This window comes from Rhineura floridana, chromosome 7, assembly GCF_030035675.1.
Source record: "Rhineura floridana isolate rRhiFlo1 chromosome 7, rRhiFlo1.hap2, whole genome shotgun sequence".
Classification (NCBI taxonomy): Eukaryota; Metazoa; Chordata; class Lepidosauria; order Squamata; family Rhineuridae; genus Rhineura; species Rhineura floridana.
This window is the reverse complement of record NC_084486.1, coordinates 22,187,946-22,207,987: the sequence shown is the minus strand read 5'-3', so window position 1 is coordinate 22,207,987 and position 20,042 is coordinate 22,187,946. Positions and strand designations below refer to the sequence as shown.

Here is a 20,042-nt window from a genome sequence, read left to right as displayed (position 1 = left end):
TACTGAAATGAGCTCAAGTCAGTGTCTAAACTACCCATTCACAGGGCTAACTGCAGCTTGACTTATGATGTCACAATTATTTTTATACCATAGCAACCACTTTTTAACACAGGAAGTGAGCAGCCTAAGCAGATGTGCAGGGCCGGCTCCAGGCATGCAGGGGCCCTTGGGCATCAGCTTGCCCTGGCTTCCCAGTGGGTGGGTTGGTGTGCGCACACGCACATATGCACACGTGCATGGGCCCCCCACGGCCCCCCTACCTGTCTAGTCTTTACCATTGCCCTTAATGAAGATGGCGGCCGTGGTTTCCCTAAGTGGAATGAAGCCTCCGCTGCCATCTTTGTTGATGGCACACGTGTGTGCTACGCGTGCACATCTCTGCCATCAACTAAGATGGCGGCAGCGGCTTCAGTACCTTAGGGAAGCTGCAGCCACCATCTTCATTAAGGGCAATGCTAAAAAGCCAGCTGACAGGTAAGTGGGGGGCGTGGGGGGTGCGGATCGTGGAAGGGGAACGGAGGGCCCCTCAGGGGCTCCTGTAGCTCAGGGGCCCTCGGGCCAGTGCCCAACCTGGCCGCCCTTTAGAACCGGCCCTGCAGATGTGATAAAACATGCACAGCTCACTGAACAATCACCAGAAATTTAATTATCTTCTTTTAATAACTGGGGCTTCATATTATCACCTACTAAACAATCTGTTTTTAAAAGTTTGCCTGAAGTCCTGCAATATAAAATTTCATACCCACTCAATAACCTCAAATAAACGAGCAGAAAGGATGACTTCCATGCCAACAAAAGTACATCAAAACTTGTTCCTGGGAGGGAATGTTACCCTGTAACATCATAAACACATTCTGGAGTTAAGGACTAGGAGACTTCCATGTTTTTAGATGTTTTTATGGTTTTTATTTTATTTTTAATTGTATTGTCTTTTCACTAATGTGGTTGCCATCCTGGGCTTGTTTGAGGAAGGAACTTAATCAATCAATAAAAAGAATGCCCAGGGGAATTTTTGACATCTTGCCTTTGGACAGCTGATTTCTCCATTAATTTATGTCTTTTATTGATATTTTGTATTATAGATTTTATATTTCTACCCAGCATTTTGGCTGAATCATCTTATATTTATTTATTCATTTAGATTTCTTACCCGCCCTTCACCAGAATGTCCCAAGGTGGGTTACAACAATAAAATATACAATTATAAGACAAATGAAGCGGTTACAACCATAAAACAAATGTTAATTAAAAACTGTTCCAACATTTAAAAACAATTCCACAAAGAAAAACTGTTAAGAATAGCTCCAACACAGATGCAGACTGGGGTAAAGACCTCAATTTAAAAGGTTTGTTGAAAAAGAAAGGTCTTCAGGAGGCACTGAAAAGAAAACATGTCTGATATGTAACAGGAAGGAATTACAAGGGTAGGTGCCACCACACTAAAGGCGTAATTTCTACATCATACGGAATGGACCTCCTGATAAGATGGAATCTGCACTGACTGGGTATATAAGGTATCCTGGTCCCAAACTATATAAGGGCTTTATACACCAGTATCAGCACCTTGAACTTAGCTCAGTCGCTAATTGGCAGCCAGTGCCAATTGGTGCAAATCTTCAAGGGGGGTTACTGCCACGATATAAAACAACAAACTACACATGCATATGTGTGCAGCCCTTAGTTCTCTGACTGATGGACAGGATCAGAGTGTGTCTTTCTTCACCTCTTCAGCCAAAGGACAACGGGCAGTTGGAGCCAAAGGTTCTGTCCAGCAAGCAGTGGGAAGCTAGCTCCCCATCAGGGCCGGATTATCCATTAGGCTTAGTAGACTGAAGCCTAGGGGCCCAGAGCTCTTGGGGTCCCATGGGGCACTGGCCTGAGGGCCCCTGGAGCTACAGAGAGCCCTCTGCTCTCCTTCCGTGATCTGCGGAAGCAGGACAGGAGCCATGGATCGCGGGACAAGAGCTTCCGAACCACCCGCCATCCCCCCACTTCACTTACCTTTTTCTCTGCTGTTTTTTGTGGTTTGCCATCAATCAAGATGGCGGCCGAGGTTTCCCTAAGGGGCTAAAGCCTCTGCCGCCATCTTGCTTGATTGCACGCATACGTGCCTAAGAGGAGAAGGGGGGCCCAAACACCAGTCAGCCTAGGGGCCCTCTTCAGCTTAATCCGGCCCTGCTCCCCGTAGCTGTTCCTTGTCTTGCCAATGCCTGGGGCCAGACTGGCATCCCCTTTGCTGTGTTGCTCTTCCTGGGCAGCAGAAGGGCAAGCGCCGAGTAGCCCTTAATCTTCTGGGCATTGTGCCATCTCACAAATTGATTTTGAAAGTCTCCTCTCTCCTCAGTTTCAAAATGGTTTGCTATGTGGCCAAAGGGAAAGGGGTAGCTGCCATTTGAAAAATGCAGACCCAAAGTCCTTTGGGGCAGTTAGATAGTAGCCTACCGCTTTGAATCTTAACCAAGAAAGTGAGTCCTAATTCTCACCAACAAATCTGCATGTTAGCCCTATTCAGGTATTTCACTCTATGCAATCTCATTTGCATGGGGAAAGATAATGGGGCCACACATACAAATGTACCCTGTGCCAGCCTGACACCCATCCTGTTGACGTGTTGGGGGAAGGTCTGAATGCACCCAGGCTGTCTCTGGCCGCTTCCAGATCTGTTTGTTGAGAATTCATTCCGATTGGTTTGCAGGGAGGTTATACAATGTTGCATCGAGCAATTCTAATCCCTCACTTCCTGGTGCATTTCACCATCACATCACAAAAAGTCTGGTTGGAGGGCGGAAATGGGTTTGTTGTGCATGAGGAGTAATCACTTTTAATTGTGCAACCTGAATGTGATTAAATCACTATACTTCGGAAGTGCCCTCTGTGAGCTGGAACCCTGTATGTTTACAGTTCCAGCTCATAGGCACTGCCTATGCACTCACAGCAAGCTCCCCCCCTCCAAGATCTTCCCCCATTACATCACCATTGTTGGGAAGGGGGCAACAGCACAGGGTGCAATAGAGGAGCAGGGCTATCTCTCTCCACCCAGGTAAGATCTTGTGAAGTGGCTCTTGTTGTAGCTCAAAGGTACATTACACTCTATAGACGTAGAAGTACTCACTCACTAATTTAGTACTATCAGTAAGAACTGACACAGCAGGTGGGTGGGTGTCATGGCCCCGTCAGAGGACTCCTCAGATGAGGATGACTCGGGAGTAACAGCAGCAGACCCAGGAGCAGCAGGAGACACGGAGGAGCCTCCTGAGAATCCAGCTCCTTCTGCCCCTCAGCTGCAGAGCACCCCAGAGACAGCAGAGGCCCTGCAGCCAGACACAGACAGTGAACAGGATACTCCCCCCCTCACCTGCAGAACGTAGACAGCAGAAGGTCAGGCAGAAGAGAGGCAGGCCTGTCTCCTTAAGGCCCAAACGCTGAGGGCTCACACCTGCAGTCCATCCTGCTCTTTATAAGGCACACCTTGGCTGCAGCTTGTTGCTGACTGCAACGTCAGGCGTGGCTTTGTGTAGACCTAGTTTCCCTGCAGCATCTCTTTGACTGACCTCCTTGGCAATTGATCCCGGACCTCCACTGACCTCGCTTCTGGACTTCTGACTCAGCAAGTACGCTTCGGATAGGCCTGGCAGATTTACAACCCGACTGCTGGCTAAGGACTTTCCTTCCCTGCCAAAGACCCAGGAATTTCCAGCCCCCCCTGACACTGCTGATGCAGTGTAAAGCTGACAGTGGGAAAGTTAAATTATTTCTACAAGCTAGTATTGCTTTGGAAAGGAACTTAGGAAAATGATATATTTGTAAGGATGAGGCAAGGGTGACTATTGAATAAATGGACAATCAGATGGGGGAAAGTACTGAAGTTTTGGAAGGCTGAGCAGCAATTTTAATATAAAAAGGGATATTCACCCCGCTTCCATGAATGGTAGGTTGGGATATACAGATCTGTCAGTTTTGGTGCTCTCGGCTTCTCATTTTTCCAGTCTTAAATTTGGTTCTCCACATTTCTGCAGCAATTTGTGGGGTGTGTTTTTTATCCTCATGAAAATTCTTCAGCATTTTAGTGTGAATTTCCCCTAATAAGCACATTTTATGCAGTTTCTGACTAATGTACACATTTTTGCAAGCAATTGTTCCTAATTTAATGCATTTTTGTATGTTACTTTCACTAACATATTCATTTTTATGCACACTGTCTCCTAATATATGCATTTTTGCAAATATTCCTTGGGGAACTGCATCGCAAAATCTGGATAATGCAAATTTCAAAGGGTGGCTGTGTTTCCGTTCTCATATTGTTTCAGAAACTGTGAATCTGATAAATACAGCTTTAAATGTGAACTGAATCAAATTTCTCCCCCATCCTTAGTGGTAGGAGATTCCAGAGCGGTCCCTTTACAGGGTCTATATCTTTGTAAGGAGGGCTGGCACTGGAGACATCATCATTATCATCATAATTCATTTCCCTGCCACTCTCTCTCAGACTCAAATTGCTACAGACTACTTCTCTGGTCCTTCTGCTAGCTGAAGGATGTGATACTCAAATGCCTGGAGAGAGGTTTTGAGGTGTTAGGGAACATTAATCTCATCTGTCTACCATGAAGTACTGGGATGTGCAAAAACACAGTGACAGGCCTATTCAAAGTAACCAAGGCAACAATGCAACAATATTTTGACCGTGTTTTTGTGGAGAATAAGCATTACGATATAATCATTGTACTTTATCCAGCCATTCCCTGACCATTAGTTCCTTTATATTCTTGGTTCCTGTGATATTTTGATGATGATGATGATTTTTAATGGATAATGCTGTGTTTAATTATGCTGTGAACGGCTTTGGTATTTTTCTTGTGTAAATGAAAAGTATGTAAAATCTTTTATGATGGATAATAATTACAATGGAGAACTATATTTCTAAACTAATAAAGAAGTTAAAATGATAAAGGGAAAAAACTTTTGTAGAACATCAAGGGCAGCCTTTGCCAACCTAGGGTCCTCCAGATGCTTTGGGCTACAACTCCCATCAGACCCAGCCAGCATAGGTGTTCTGGCTTGGGGCTAATGGGAATTGTAGTCTAAAATGTATGGAGGGTACCAGGTTGGTGGCTGCTGATCAAGAGGCATCCAAAGAGTCATGCCAAGAAGAAAGAGAGGCAGGCTTTCAACATCAGTGTGAATTCCTCGAGTTCAGAAAGGAGATATATGACAAACCTATGTGATGCATCTTCAAAATATTTCTTGATATCTGCTGATAAACATATGACATTGCACCTCCATCAGACATTTTCTAATGTACAAAAACATCACAGGAAAACAAAGATTATTCTATGTCTTGTGGATCAACAATTGTACACTACACCACTGCTTATTTGTTTGTCATGGAAAACTCAGCCTTTTGGGGGGAATCATGGCTTTTACTTGCTGGACCTCGAGGAACAACTTTTAGATAAATGTATGACTAGGAGGCTAAAACAGATTGCTCCAGAGCATTTGACTTGTTAAATTTTGAGCATCAATTACTCACAGCGGCAGAAGCCTCACAATTTGTCACTGCTCAAACAGCATTCTCCTTGAACTTCCACTGAAACTCATACATAACAACAGAGGGAGAAATGGTTTTTGCTGTGTATGGTTTCTCTATTACAATAGGAGTTTCAGAAGCAAGTGCCCTATGATGATCACATGTTTCTTTCTCATCAGTATTTTCACAGTATTGCTTTAAAGTTATAGAATTTACAAAAACTATGAGTGGGAGTGACCACCTTATAAGAGATGCCCTCAGGCACAGGGAGGGATGCCTCACTGAAAAGGGTGTCTGCCATCCTGGGGGACTGCAGGAAGATGTAGAACCAAGCAAGATATTAAAAAAGGACCAGGCACCCCCAAAATGAATAGACAATTAATTTCAAAACATGAGTAATCATCCATAAAATTATACTGGCAAAGGATTAATAGCACAATTAAAAAAAATAGCACTAGCTACACCAGAGGAATTAAACCTTTAAGACTGTTTCAAAATCAGATGTGTGAAATTGTTGCTCCAATTCCTTAGCATCCCAATCCTAACTTCACCATGGCAGAAAGCTCCTCAGTGATAGTGCCGGACGGAATTACATATAGATATAGATTTAGTTTTTCCTCTTTACTTACCCAGGCTACAGTGCAGAAATCTAGATCCAGCCCAAGGTCACTTCATCCATTACACTTTTGGGTGCACATCTAAGGTGTTTCAAATGTTCATCTTAAGTGCTAAAGCTTGAATGCATCAACATGTCCTTGCAACACCTGTATCATACAGGTACACTCATAATGACGGGCAGCATTTGGTGGCAAATGTTGGGTTCCTTCTGTTTTAATGTGTGAAATGACCCTTACTGATATCATCGTTGTGGGTGTCAGCTACTAGGTTCAACTGAACTGCAGTTTTATGCAAACTTCTAGGTGGCACTGCAAGCCAGGAAACAACTAGAGAAAATAAACAAAGCTTGTTTTTAAAGGGGCATGACTTCTAGAGGATTTTTTTAAAGTAGCAACAATGCATTTGCTATAATGTGTTCCTTCCTCAGCTATTCATTGCAAAAGTCCCAGAAGCCTAAAGATATCAGGATTATAAAATTTTACAATGTAACGCAAGAACAAAGATAATCGTATAGACTTTGCTCAAGGCAAAGGATGATAAATGGTCCTAGTAAAGTACTTCTTTGTGGCAGATTTTTTTTAAAAAAAAATACTACAGAGATTAAAATTCTGGAAGAAACACAGAGGTCTGCAAAAAGGAAAGCATAATAAACTACTGCATTTGCAGCAGGCTGTGTTACTTCAGTGTTTCCTTTTTGACAAAGCATAAAAAGGAAGGCTATAACTAAGTGAGAATAACAATGTTCCTTGTAAGCTAATGAAATGTGAGTGTGCTTTTGTTGATGAATGTGAAAAAAGGATCAAAATAAGCTTTTTCATATAACAGAAGATTTTCAAGAAGCGATGAGTCACTCTGAGTGCTCAGCCTATCTGAGGTACCTTATCAACACAGCAGATTTAAACTAGTTTAACACTTCCTCCCTCTTCAAAGGAAACCTTGGGAATTGTAGTTCTGGGGGGAGAGAGGGGGGGGTAGGGAGAGAACTGGGGATCTAAGAGAATTCGCATGCTCAGAAAACTACAGTTCCTAAGTTGCTTTGTGGGGATATTGACATAAAACTCTGCACCCCCAAAAGGAGTCCCAAAGATGTTTACAAGACAGTAAAATACAAATAAATACAATACAGAATCCATTAAAACAATACAGTTGTACTAAAAGTGTTAATTAAAGAAATCAATACAACACAAAATATCCATCAACCTGTTGGGCTGTGACCCATAGGCATTACTGTCTCTAGTTGTTTTCCATAAAGCCTGCAAGTTTGGAGAAGTAACTGTTATCTCTTGGCCTGAGAGTGAGCAGACATCCAAGGCCAGCGGTTGTCATGGTAACGTGAGGTAGCAACTGGGAAAGTTCTAACAGAGTCTGTAAGTTGTGTCTTCTGAATATTGCCTCTGAACTGTGTTAAGCTGTGTCTTCTGTGTATTGCCTCTGAACTGAGAGGTTCTCTTCTGTTTTTACCTTTGGAGAGAGATGTACCAGAAGGGGGGTGACTGAAGAAACTCTACATGTATTTACTCTTAAGCCTTTGGCCATAATGTCTTAATAAAGACTCTTAACATGCTCTAATGCTCTGAAGAAGTTTCTTGCTCAACTTAACTCCAACATAATGTATGCTGTTTCACGCAACAACGCACACACGTCAACACAACTTTCAACAGAATAATGGATACCAAAAAAACAGCCCCCAAAAGCCAGACTATGAATGCTGTCCAAATACCCAGGAGAATAAAAAAGTCTCTGCCTGGCACCCGACAGATGACAAAGTTGGTGCCAGGTGAGCTTCCCTGGAGAGAGCATTCCATAACCAGAGGGCTATCAGAAAAAGGGTCCTTTCTCTTGGAGAGGATACAGAGAGACAATCCTCAGATGTCGATCTCAGGGTCCATGATGATTTCAGAGTCTAGGTAGGTTCATATGGGGAAAGGTAGTCGTTCAGGTATTGGGGTCCCAAGACATGCAAAGTTTTATAGGTCAAAACCAGCACTTTGAATTGGGCTTGGAAACCAATAGGCAGCCAGGCATCATATGTTCAGACCAGCTGGTCAATAGTGTGGCTGCCACATTCTGCACTAACTGTCATTTACAAAGTCTTCAGAGACAGCTCAATGTACAACACATTGCAATAATTTAACCTAAAGGTTACCCGAGAATAGATCACTAAAGCCAGGCTATCCCTATCCAGATATAGGGATGCAGTTGGGCCACCAGCTGAAGCTGATAAAGGCACTCCGTGCCCCAGAGGCCACTTGTGCCTCCAATGACAAATCCAAGAATACCTCCAAGCTGTGCCCCTACCCCTTAAAGAGGGGCATGAACCCATCTAGAAGAGGAAGCACCTCACCCATCCAGACTGAGGAACTACCTATTAACAGTGTCTGTTCCATCTGGATTGAACTTCAGTTTGTTGGTCCTCATCCAGTCCATTATCAAGGCCAGGTTTAGCACGTCCACTGCCACGCCTGCTTGTGATGTAAAGACAAAATAGAGCTATGTGTCATCAGCATACTGAAGTGCTGAAAGTGACTGGTAAAGTGAAAGCAATCAGTAAAAAGCCTAATAGCAAATGTCTCCTGGCCACAAGGTCTTTTTCAGTGGGCTCAGGTATACACCACCCGCCTCCAGTGCTCTCTCCTCCAGAGGAAACCGTAACTGGGGAATCACTGCCCCTGCAAGTTCTCATCACTTGCAGAGACCCTCAAACAATATAACATTTATCCAGAATTTCTCTTGAAAGTTCCACTAAGGATTTTCCACACTCATAGACTAACTCTTTCACTGAGTGCCTCACATTTTATTTCCAAACCAGAATGAACCAGGAATACTTCTTCCTTGACCCTTCCAAAAGTCTTTATGGCTGTAAAGATTGTGCATCACACCACTAATTAACCTCATCAAAGATCAGAGCAAGGTCCAGGAAGGAGCTTTATTTCTGCTAGAGAGATTATGCTGACCTCTCTGCAAGCTTTGAGGTGACAAGATAGCAAATAGCAGGACTGCAGAGCAAGGAAAAGAAATGACCCAGCCTTTCGGCCAGCATCCTGTGCTGTTCCATCATTCCAAATTACCCGTCAAATAATGCCAGAGCTTTAGACACACTGGCTATGATCCAGTGCAACGGTGACTCAGCCTCAGCAGGATTTTCCAGCTGATGTCCTCTTCAAAAGCTTCTGCACCAAACTCTCAAGACACTTTCATTAAAACTAGGGAGCTTAAAAAATTGGGGGGATCAGCAAGGTGTGCCTCCAAATGACGGTCTTTTTAAAATCATGTTTGGGTTGTAAATCCTGGAGAATGAGCAGGAAAATGGCAGGTTGAAACAACCAAAACATCATCCAGTTATATCTTTAGAGCAAGGGTAAGGAACCTCAGGCCCGAGGGCCAAATGCAACCCTCTGCCTCTCTCTCTGACCCTCAGGACTCTCCTGAGCCACACCTTCTCAGGCCACACCCCTCACCAGCCCTGCTTTGCATTCTCTTTGAGTGTTTTTGCCTGCTGGAATGTGTCCTTGAACTCTGATAATGTCTCTTGCTTGCCTGGATGGAAGACAGACCGGGATCTGGAAGTGTGTGTAGAAACTAGCTTACTGTACAAAAGTAAAATTTACATGTGTTGCTCCACCCACTTTTGCCTCTGGTCCCATCCACCACTGGCATGTGCCCCCTGGAAGGTTGACCAGAAGAGAATCAGGCCCTCTGGTTGAAAAAGGCTCCCCATCCCTATTCTGTGGGGACTGGCAGTTGCTCTCCAGGCTTTCAGCCAGAGAGTCTTTCCCATCACATGCTGCCCTGGCTCCTCAGTGTGTACAATTCATCACTTGGGGGAAAAATGAACTGCTTTCAGACTACCTGTCCCAACTTGCCAGCTTGACTACCCACCTCTTTTCCAGCATACAGGCCCAAGTCCTTCCCTGACTGGTGCTTCCACACTACTAACCTGGACTGTCTTCTGAGCATCAAGCCAGTTAAGAGCAGGCCACGGACAAAGACATGCTGAAAGCTTTAGTGCCACTTTGGAGAGCTTCTGTTGACCTCCTTACTGACTTCATAATGGCAGGTCACAACTGACAAGACAAATACAAGAAAACATCATACCCTGAAGCATGAAACCCTCATTTATCAAGCTGAGCTGTAGTGTGCTAAATAAAACAAATTCTTTGCAGAGTCCAATGAGAGGATTGCCATTAGTTCCAGTGCTGGCCACACCCAAGATTGATAGTTTTCCCACTGGGAAGGGTGGGAAGCCTGAGTCTACCACTTCATTCAAAATCTTAAACTGTGTGCAAATATATATGTATTAATGCATTTTTATTCATGCATTTACAATGTCCATACACCCCCTTTTATAAATTATTTCCTAGCGATTTACAAAAATTCAAACAAGTTCAAAACAGCAGGTAAATGTAAACTTAAAAGTCAGTGTTTAAAATAAAAAGGAGTGTTAGAGTCCTTGGGTGAGTTTTTTTTTTAAAAAAGTGTTTGCCTGGCACCTAAAATATAGAAAGGTTGGCAACAGCCATACCTCCCTGGGGAGGGGAGGGCAGGCCACAGTTGGGGTACCACTACCAAGAAAGCCCCCTCCCAACCCAAATCCCTCTCTGACAGATGTAGCATTCGGGGAAGGGCATCAGCCAATGACCTTAACATGCAGGCAGGTTGGTACAGGCGGAAGTGGTCCATCAAGTACTGGGTTCCCAAGCTGCTTAGAGCCTTAAAAGTAAGCACTAGCGCTTTAAATTGGACCCAGAAGCATTTCTGAACCATCCAGCCCATTGCCTAATCCAGGCACCACTTCAGCTATTCCACAGCCTCACCTGACTCAGATGATAAGGAGAAGTAGACCTGAGTGTCATCAGCATATTGTGACATTTCACACCAAATCCCCAGATGGCTGGATGTTAAAGAGCGTGGGGGACTAGATGGAACCTTGCAGGACCCTATAGGGCAAATGTCCAAAGAATCAAGCAGAGGTCCCCCAGTGCAACTCTCTGGAAATGACCCAGACATTAAGAATGAAACCAATACAATAGCATGCCCATCAAGAGGTGATCCAGTAAGACACCATGGTTGATAGTACCAAAAGCCACAGACAGGTCGAGAATAATCAACAGGGTTGCATTCCCCCTGTCTCTTTCCTGATAGCAACCGTGCATCAGGGTGACCAAGGCTGTTTCTGTCTTGAAATCATGCCTGAAGACGATGGAAATTATCTTGATAATCTAGGCTCATTTAGTCTGGTATCCTGTCCTCACAGTGACTAATTAGATGTCTATGGGAAGCCCACAAACACAACATGAGCATGACAGCACTCTCCCCACTTATGCTGCCCTCTGATATCACCTCTGATACTGGAAGCATTACGCACCATCATGACCAGCAGCCATCAATAGCTTTATCCTCCATGAATTTGTCTAAGCCTCTTTTAAAGTCTTCCAAGTTGGTGGCCTTCACTACATCTAATGAGACTAAATTCCACAATTTAATTCACGAATAGGCAAAAAAAAATAAAACCCTTGCAATTTACGAATGTACCTATAGCCAACAGATATTTCTATCAAACTTTAAAAAGCAGGGAAATTGGGCAGCTAGAGTGAATGAACCAGGGGACCTGATCTCCTCTCTGAGATATTGTACTGCCCTACAAATTTGTCAAAATGCAAACACAATTTAGGTTGGTCTTTCACAGTCCAATCCACTTCCCATGTAGCTTGGAAGAATTTGGTAATGTGCCTCTGAGCATATGGTGAGTGGTGGCTGTGATGATGCCCCTGTATTTATAATACTGTAAATATGGGTGGGTGCTGGTTTATTAGAGTATATATGGTAAGTGAGAGGGGAGAGTACATGGGCTGGAATGCTGGAGAATGTTGTATTATGATTGGCTGAGCGTTTGAGTGTCTGAAGGTATAAATGAGAGGATGACAGTTGAAGGGGAGTTCTGAGGGAGGTTGGAGTTGGTTTTGTGGGTTGGATTGGATTAGGCAGGTATTGAGGCAGGTTATTGACAGCTAGAAACATAAAGAGTAACGCATCTTCTGAAACTACACGCTTGTTGACAATACCTTTAAGTAATCTTGCTATTCCTGTGTATATAAAAAAATATTTCTTGGTTTACCTAAATGCCTGATCCTTGGCTGGGTTTACACAGACCAGAAGGGTGGGCAGGGCATATACCAAGGTGGGGAAACAGTATCAATGGTGGCAGCGGTGAAGAGATAGTGTAACATCATCAGGTATCCAGAGCAACCCAGGGCTGTATTCTTTATAGGCACAAAGATACAGGGGGGTTGTGGCCTGCAAGTGCGCCCAGACACAAAGTAGCAATAAGCCAGGAGGAGACGAAGGCACAGTCTCAAGGCAATATTGTTGTACAGGGAGTGTCTGGTGGTGCTGCCTAGCAGTGGGATCTTGGGAGATCTTTGCTAGAGCCGGTGAGAGAACGTTTTTAAGACCAGGACCCTGAGGTGGGACTGTGACAAGACGGTGACCACAGGCGGGATCCTAGCCGGTGGCTCCTGAGGTGGGATCCTGACAGGAAGGGTCCTGACAGTGGCAACACCTGCCATCTCCAAAGAGGGAGAATTACATTTTTGTATATTTGTTGCTGTTCTTCTTACTTTGCTTCTTTCCTGTGTTACTACTATTTCTACAGAGAATCTAATTTACAAAATTATATTTCTTTCATTATTCATCCTAGAAATCTGTGTCAAATATTTTTATTAATTTCAAAGCCTTTTTATTGCTCAGTGTTATTTCATGGTGAAGACAGCCTTTTGTGTTTCAAACTGGAGATTATGTTCTATTTCTATTTTGGGTGCATTAAAAGTTGAATCTGAAACTACAGTTTGATGTAAAATCAGACTGATTACAATATGTTGCTACTTAAGCAATGACTCTGGCTGTTGGAAAAAATAAACTTGGCCTGCCCAAGATGCATGTATACATCCTGCTATGCTTAAACCACTCCACTTAAGGAAAGGTGGGCATGCATGGTGAATTAAAAACATAGAGCACACCTAGAAATTTGCTAGAATATATTTCATCTCCCACCGTTTCATCTTGTGCAAACTGAGACACTCCTCATGTCCATTGGAAACTATTCTGCAGAATAGTCAGTACCATTATTCCACAATTCTTTTTGGAGGTTTTTTTTTTAGTGTAAATTATGCAAAATGCTGCTCGTACTTGACTTACAGAAACAGAAGCAAAAGAAAATGATTTACTATAGGAAGCTTCACTAAAATTGCCAAGTAAATCAAACATATTTAAAGTGACTATACAAACTATATCAATTGTCCTAATATTGTTGCTTACTCCCTGCTAAAACAAGATCAGCACAGCACATGTCTTGTTTCTGTTATTTGGGTTGATGGCAGGTCTTGCCATCACTCACCATATGCTCAGAGACACGTTACCAAATTCTTCCAAGCTATGCAGGAAGTGGATTAGGCTGTGAAAGACCAACCCAAATCATCTTTCAATTTTTACAAATTTGTAGCGCATTACAATATCTCAGAGAGGAGGTCAGGTCTCCTGCTCCCCCGGTGCATTCACTATAGCTGCCCAATTTCCCTGCTTTTTAAAGTTTGATAGAAATGTCTGTTGGCTATAGGTACATTCTTATACTGCAAGGGTTGGGTTTTTTTTTTGCCTCTTAGTGAATGTCTCTGCTTTTTAATCCGGGAGGTAAGAAATGGGATCCTGTGCAAGTTTGCTGAGAATGGATTGATCATTTGCATGCTTATTGAGTTCAATGGGATTTACTCCCCTGGAGTTCGATTCCAACGGAAGGAGGAAGTCGAATCTCCGGTAAAAGGGGTCGAGGTCCACTCAGCCTTCCATCCATCCGTGGTCGGTAAAATGAGTACCCAGCATATGCTGGGGGGTAAAGAAAGGCCAGGGAAGGAACTGGCAATCCCACCCAGTATATACGGTCTGCCTAGTAAACGTCGCAAGATGTCACCCTAAGAGTCGGAAACGACTCGCACTATAAGTGTGGGGACACCTTTACCTTTAAACATGCTTAGGATGGGTGAAACTGACCAGGGGGAAGTGGGAGGGCTGGAGTGGGCAGGGGAGGAGGAATAAGGAAGAGGGGAGGAAGGAGAGTAGAGAGGGGGAGGGGAGGGGAGGGGAGGGGGACGGGAAGGCAGGTCTGATCATTTGCATGCTTATTCAATGGGATTTACTCCCATGGAATCATGCTTAGAATAGGTAAAACTGACCATGAAGAAGAAAGAGGGGGAGGGAACAGGAGAGGGAAGGAGGGGGAGGGGATTGGAAGGGGATGGGGAGGGAGAGACAAAGAGGGAGTGAAGGGGCAAAAGGGAGGGGATAGGAAGGAGGAGGAGGGGGTAAGCAGGTTTGATCATTTGCATGTTTTTTTAGTTCAATGGGATTTACTCCCGTACAATCATGCTTAGGATACGTGAAACTGCCTTGGGGGGGAAGGGAACGGGGAGGGAGGGGAAAGGGGAAAAGATTGGGTGAGTGGGCACTCGGCAGAGGGAAAGCCCTTTCCTTTCCAAAAGGAAAACATTGTGAACACTGTATCATTCTTTCTCAGGGTTCCCCCCAACTTTTTACTCTACAGCAGGCACATGTAGTCTTCCCCCCAAATTTAAACCAAAGCTGTCAGTGGCCACATACACACCAGACCTTTATTTCACTTTAGACAGTCATGGCTTCCCCCAAAGATTCCTGGGAAGTGTCATTTGTGAAGGGTGCTGAGAGTTGTTAGGAGAGGCCCTATTACCCTCACAGAGCTACAATCTCCAGAAGGGGGGCTGACTGTTAAACCACTCTGGCAACTGGAGCTCTGTCAGGGTAATAGGAGCCTCCTAACAACTCTCAGCACCCTTCACAAACTACACTTCCTAGGATTCTTTGGGGGATACAGGACTGTCTAAAATGAAATAAATGTCTAGCATGAGTATGGCCCCGATTAGCCAAGCCAAACAGCTGTGACTCTGGCTTTTAGAACACAGACAGTTTGTTCTTACTGAACATGTCCAACATTAGAATAGACTTCAATGTTTATTTTCTTTTATTAATTAAAAATCAGCCATGCATTTTTAAACTTTTAAACTGCAGAAGATGAAGGTCAGAGTATGAGGCAAGGTCAGTAATAGGTTTACAGGTATTCTGTGAACATGGCTGATTATCAATTAATTTCATCAAATTTTGAGACCACAGACAGAAAAAAAGTCTAAAAGGGGTCTGGATTTCCCCCCTCTCTTTTTACACATTGAACTCTCTATTCTCTCTGACTGTTTTGTGTAACACCATAAAAACTTAGAAGGTTGTTTAGCAAGCATTTCTGAGTTCAGGACTATAAATGTTGTAAGGTTTTGTTTTGAAATGAGCTTATGGGAAGCAGCAGAATGGCATGGGGGTATTTTCAATTTAACATTGCAGAAAGCAAAACATCCATGCTGGCTATAGTATATAGCCACTCTCATGGCTGTATAATATCTTTCTGAAGAAGTACTTTCTTTTGACTGTCCTGAATCTTCCAACATTCATCCTCATTGGATAACCCTGAGTTGAAAGAGCACCAGAATGATGCCAGGTAAACCTCCCTGGAAAAGACTGTTCCATAACTGGGGTGTCATTACCAAAAAGACCCTCTCCCTGATAGTTATCTACTTCACTCAGAGGACCTTAAAGTTTAGGTACGTACATACAGCAGAAGACTGTCTTTCAGGTAATCTGGTCCCAAGCCATTTAAAGGTTAAAACCAGCACTTTAAATTGGGCCCAGAAATTGAGTGGAAGCCAGAAGAGCTGACAACACACAGATGAAATATAGTCAAACCACTGAGGTAATGTAGTGAATCCTTTACAGAATCCAGATTAAAACCACATACTTCCTGAGTTGTACCCAAATTGTCTCTTAGCAACTTCACTACATCAGGTCTTAATCCCAGAGAGAAATTTCTTGACATCTTTCCTTCTCTTAAATGGAGCCTGGAAGCTCAGATGAACCATCCCCCTCTAAATGTAACACATGTGCTTTATCTCAACCTTTAAAGCTTCCCACAGCCTTACTCCATCTGAGCTGCCTTGCCTTATTATTCCCTGAAACATCCCTGGCCTGTAAAACCTTTGCTCCTCTAAAATCAACTCAGCCCCAAGCATACTTAATTGGAAGGAGGATCCCTGGAATTCATTGGGACTTACTCTCATGTAAGTGTGCTTAGAATTTCAGCCTAAGTCAACCAAGGTTTTTTCATTATCTGTCTTGGCTGATCTTAACAGATACTATTTTACTCTCTGTGTTTAAATTTTTGCTGTGATTGTTATTGTTTCTTAGTATACATTCTATTAACATGGCTTTAATTTTGAAAAATAAACCTCCACAAAGAATATTCAACTAGCTGATTCAAACCCCAGTTTGGAATTTATTTCAGGCTATTTATGACAATGGCCTCTTTTTAAAAGTGCCTGTTCATTTGCGTCAGAGTTTGTCATGCCTCTTACAGCCATTATGAAAAAGCTTTTCATCCCCTCCTCTTCTTAATTACCATAAAGAATTTGGATGCTTTTCCCTCTCTGATCTGCTAATTTAAACCTCATCCATGGAAATGAGCAACAATGGACTCAAGGAAATTATATTTAACAATTGAAATCAACAAGTTAAGCAACTGAAATGGATGCTAGCTTCTCCTTGGTCAGCTAACCATGATCAAAGAGTGAATAGATCAATTGTAAGGTCATTAAAGGACAACAGAAAACACAATGGATATTGATATAAGAGAAAACGAGTCTAATTGGCTACATCGCCATTTTAATAGGAGAGCTGATCAAGTGGGACATGGGCCACTTCATGCCCTTGGACAACAGAGGTCAGCTGATATATGAGTTATACATGCCTGATTAACTACTTGCTTGCCTGGCAGGTTTCAGATGACTAGCATTCCATAATTGATCCCAGTGGAACCACTGGATTCATTTAATCCAAGACAATTATTGAATATTTCATTATGGCATTCACCAGCCATTTCTGGGTTACAAAATATGCATGATGCACAATTTCAGATCTTTGTAAAAGGGGATGCAAAGAGACCAGGGGACGGAGTTTACTGTTAGCAGGGATAAAAAATAAACTCTTGAACATATTCAAGATTAAAGGGTAGCAAGAATCCATATCAGCTTCTTTAAGTATACCCAAGGGCCTGCACATGCCCAGTGAAATTTCTGACTCACCCCCCCCCCGCTTTGGATGGCAGACTTGCACTGTATGTGGGCAGAGATCAGGGATGTACTCTGCCGCCACTGTCACCTTCCTGATGGCCTGGCCCCACCACCCTCCGCACATTGGGGATAAACCTTTGCAGCAGAGAGCCAGTTCTACATATGGAGATTCCCTGCATGAGTAAGAACCTTGATTGCACAGGGTTTTCAAATATACTACAGACCATGTCCCAGGATATGTCTGAAGGCATATGTTAGGCTACTCAAGAGATTTCACTTCTGGAGAGCCAGGGAAGGATTCCAAAAACTGTAGAATCCCAGCTCCACTATCTTGCATTGGCAATTTTAAAAAATCATCCTCAAAATCTCCATGATAGGCAAAAATAGGAGTCATTATTTATCAAGGACATGCTCAAGAACCATCCCTGATAAATAGGGAACATCACTAGAGCAGATGGAACCAGCCAGCAACGTGGACAAATATATGCACTCAGTGGAACTGGGCCTACCATTAGGCAGAGTGAGGTGGCTACCTCAGCATGCTGAATTTGTGGTGTCGTGAAAAAGCAGCCAATTATTTGTTATTTAAGTTATTACTGTTGTAATTTTTAAACTGCCATGGAGGAGAGAGGGGTGCTTGTGGGATTTCTGCCTCCAGCCCCAAAGTTAATTTGTCTAGCCTTGGATACTGAGCACTTTGACCTGAGTGTGGGAAGGAGAGCATAGCTGCTCTACCTCAAAGCAGCAAAATGTCCTGGGCCGGCCTTGCCTTTTTAAGGAAAAATCCTATCTGGTCTGAAATTTGGATAGAGCACCCTCCCTAACAGCAGCTCTAACTATGCAGGGAAAAAATGCACACACAAACTGATACATTTTTTTTTAAAAAAACCTTTTATAAAGAATAGCAATTGAGGCTGAATTTTAGCGGCCTGAATCAGCAATCATTACGACTACAAAACCAACACCGCTTAGTGGTCTCTTCATGGATCCCAGTGTCAACTTGGACAAAAGTGGGGAGAGCTGAACACATTTCAGATTATCACATTTGCCACCTGATTGCCTAGAGAAGGGAAGAAGGCCTCAAACATTATGTTTCCTTCAGCCAAATTGGTGACATGAAAGAAAGACAAATGCAACAGAATCTGGAAAACTCTCTGTTTAATGTCTATATCCCTCTCCCACTGCTACAGACAGAGAAGAGGTTGAATTGACTGAGACTCTGAAACACAATTTACTGGTTAATTTATCAGGTCATGTTTGCTGTGTGGCACAAAGTTCCATCAGAGTAGCTGTGCCACCTAACGCTGGGACTTCACTACTCCATAGTCTTGATTTAAATGATGTCTGTTGCTTGATTTGTAATGTCTACAAAAAAGAGGTCCGTAGATAGATGGAAATATGTCTTTGTGATGGGCTTTGTGACATAGGAGATGACATACCAAGAGCCAATTGTAGTTATATAACGCTCTTTTCTTTTTGTTAGGTGCTTTATATAGCTAGTTAATAAGACAATTACTGGGACCGTACACTTTTGAGGATTTAAACAACAAAAAAAGGAAAGCACCTTTGACCTATGGTCAGAATATCCGCACAGTGTGGGGCTGGAATCATGCCCCTCTACTACCGCTTGTTGTTCGCACATTGGATTTCAATATGTATACCCACATTGGGCAGTCTGTATACCACGATGCGGATGGGCAGACTTATGGCTTGCAGGATCTCCTTTATATATATATAAAAAAGTTGACCAACCAGGGCCAGATGCAAAATAGTGGTTCAGGAAGGAGGATGTTAGGTAAGAATTAAGGTCAGGATGTGTCTGATATGCTCAGGACACAGGTCAAAAAATTTCTTGCCCATTTTTTTCTGTTTCAGCAGCCTAATTAATAGTGGTGATGGTAGGAAGTCTTTTAATTGTTTCCCACCATTCTTAGATGACTGGGAGTCAGAAACTCTTGCTGATCTATTGCAAGTAGATCCCAATCCACATTCTACCCACCCCAACACTACAACATCAAAGCGTACAATGGCATGTTTGTTGTTGGGCCTTGTGTGTGGGGCTCTGTGTAAACATGTCCATGTAGGCAGGCCCAGCCATACCAGTAGGCAGTGAGGCAGCTATTGTGGGTGGTGTATGCTGGAGGGGCAGGGACAGCAGCAAGGGGTTAGAGGACAGAGCACAGTCTGTGTGTCATATGACCCACCATGCACCGCCTAAGCTGCTCTGCTGCCCTTGGTTGCAGTTAAGAATGCTATCCTGTTGCCAGTGTTGAAGTAAGCTTTAACTGCCAGCCCAGTCAGTGTGGTGTAGTGATTAGAGTGTTGGACTAGAACCTTGGAGACCAGGGTTCAAATCCCCACTCAGCCAAGAAGCTCACTGATGACTTTAGGTCAGTCATTGTTTCTCAGCCTAACATACCTCACAGGATTGTTGTGAGGATAAAATGGGGAGGGGGAAAACCATATACACCACCCTGAACTCCTTGGAGGAAAAGTGGAATATAAGTTCAATGAAGAAATAAATGGGGGGGGCACACATATTGTTTTGTCCTTTGCCTCAGACAGCAAAATGTTTTGAGCCAGCATGCCCTCTGGAACTGTGGAAGTCAAAGCAGAAAAGGGACATGGGGAGAGGTTGACACAATCCCAGTCCTCCCCTGCACATAAATTCCAAACATCAGCAGAGGACAGTGGGGGAGACAACC

At 43.4% G+C, this 20,042-nt stretch overlaps 1 long non-coding RNA gene across 1 annotated transcript in view; it reads right to left on the bottom strand.

The window, feature by feature from the left end:
• Nucleotides 1-7,048: 7,048 nt before the first annotated feature.
• Nucleotides 7,049-20,042, bottom strand: part of LOC133388346 (uncharacterized) — a 31,171-nt gene continuing 18,177 nt past the window's right edge. Inside the window, exons 2-3 of the long non-coding RNA XR_009763749.1 lie at nucleotides 10,080-10,206; nucleotides 7,049-7,603 (exon numbers count right to left, since the gene is read on the bottom strand). This is a non-coding gene — a long non-coding RNA (uncharacterized LOC133388346). The remainder of the gene's footprint in view (nucleotides 7,604-10,079; nucleotides 10,207-20,042) is intronic.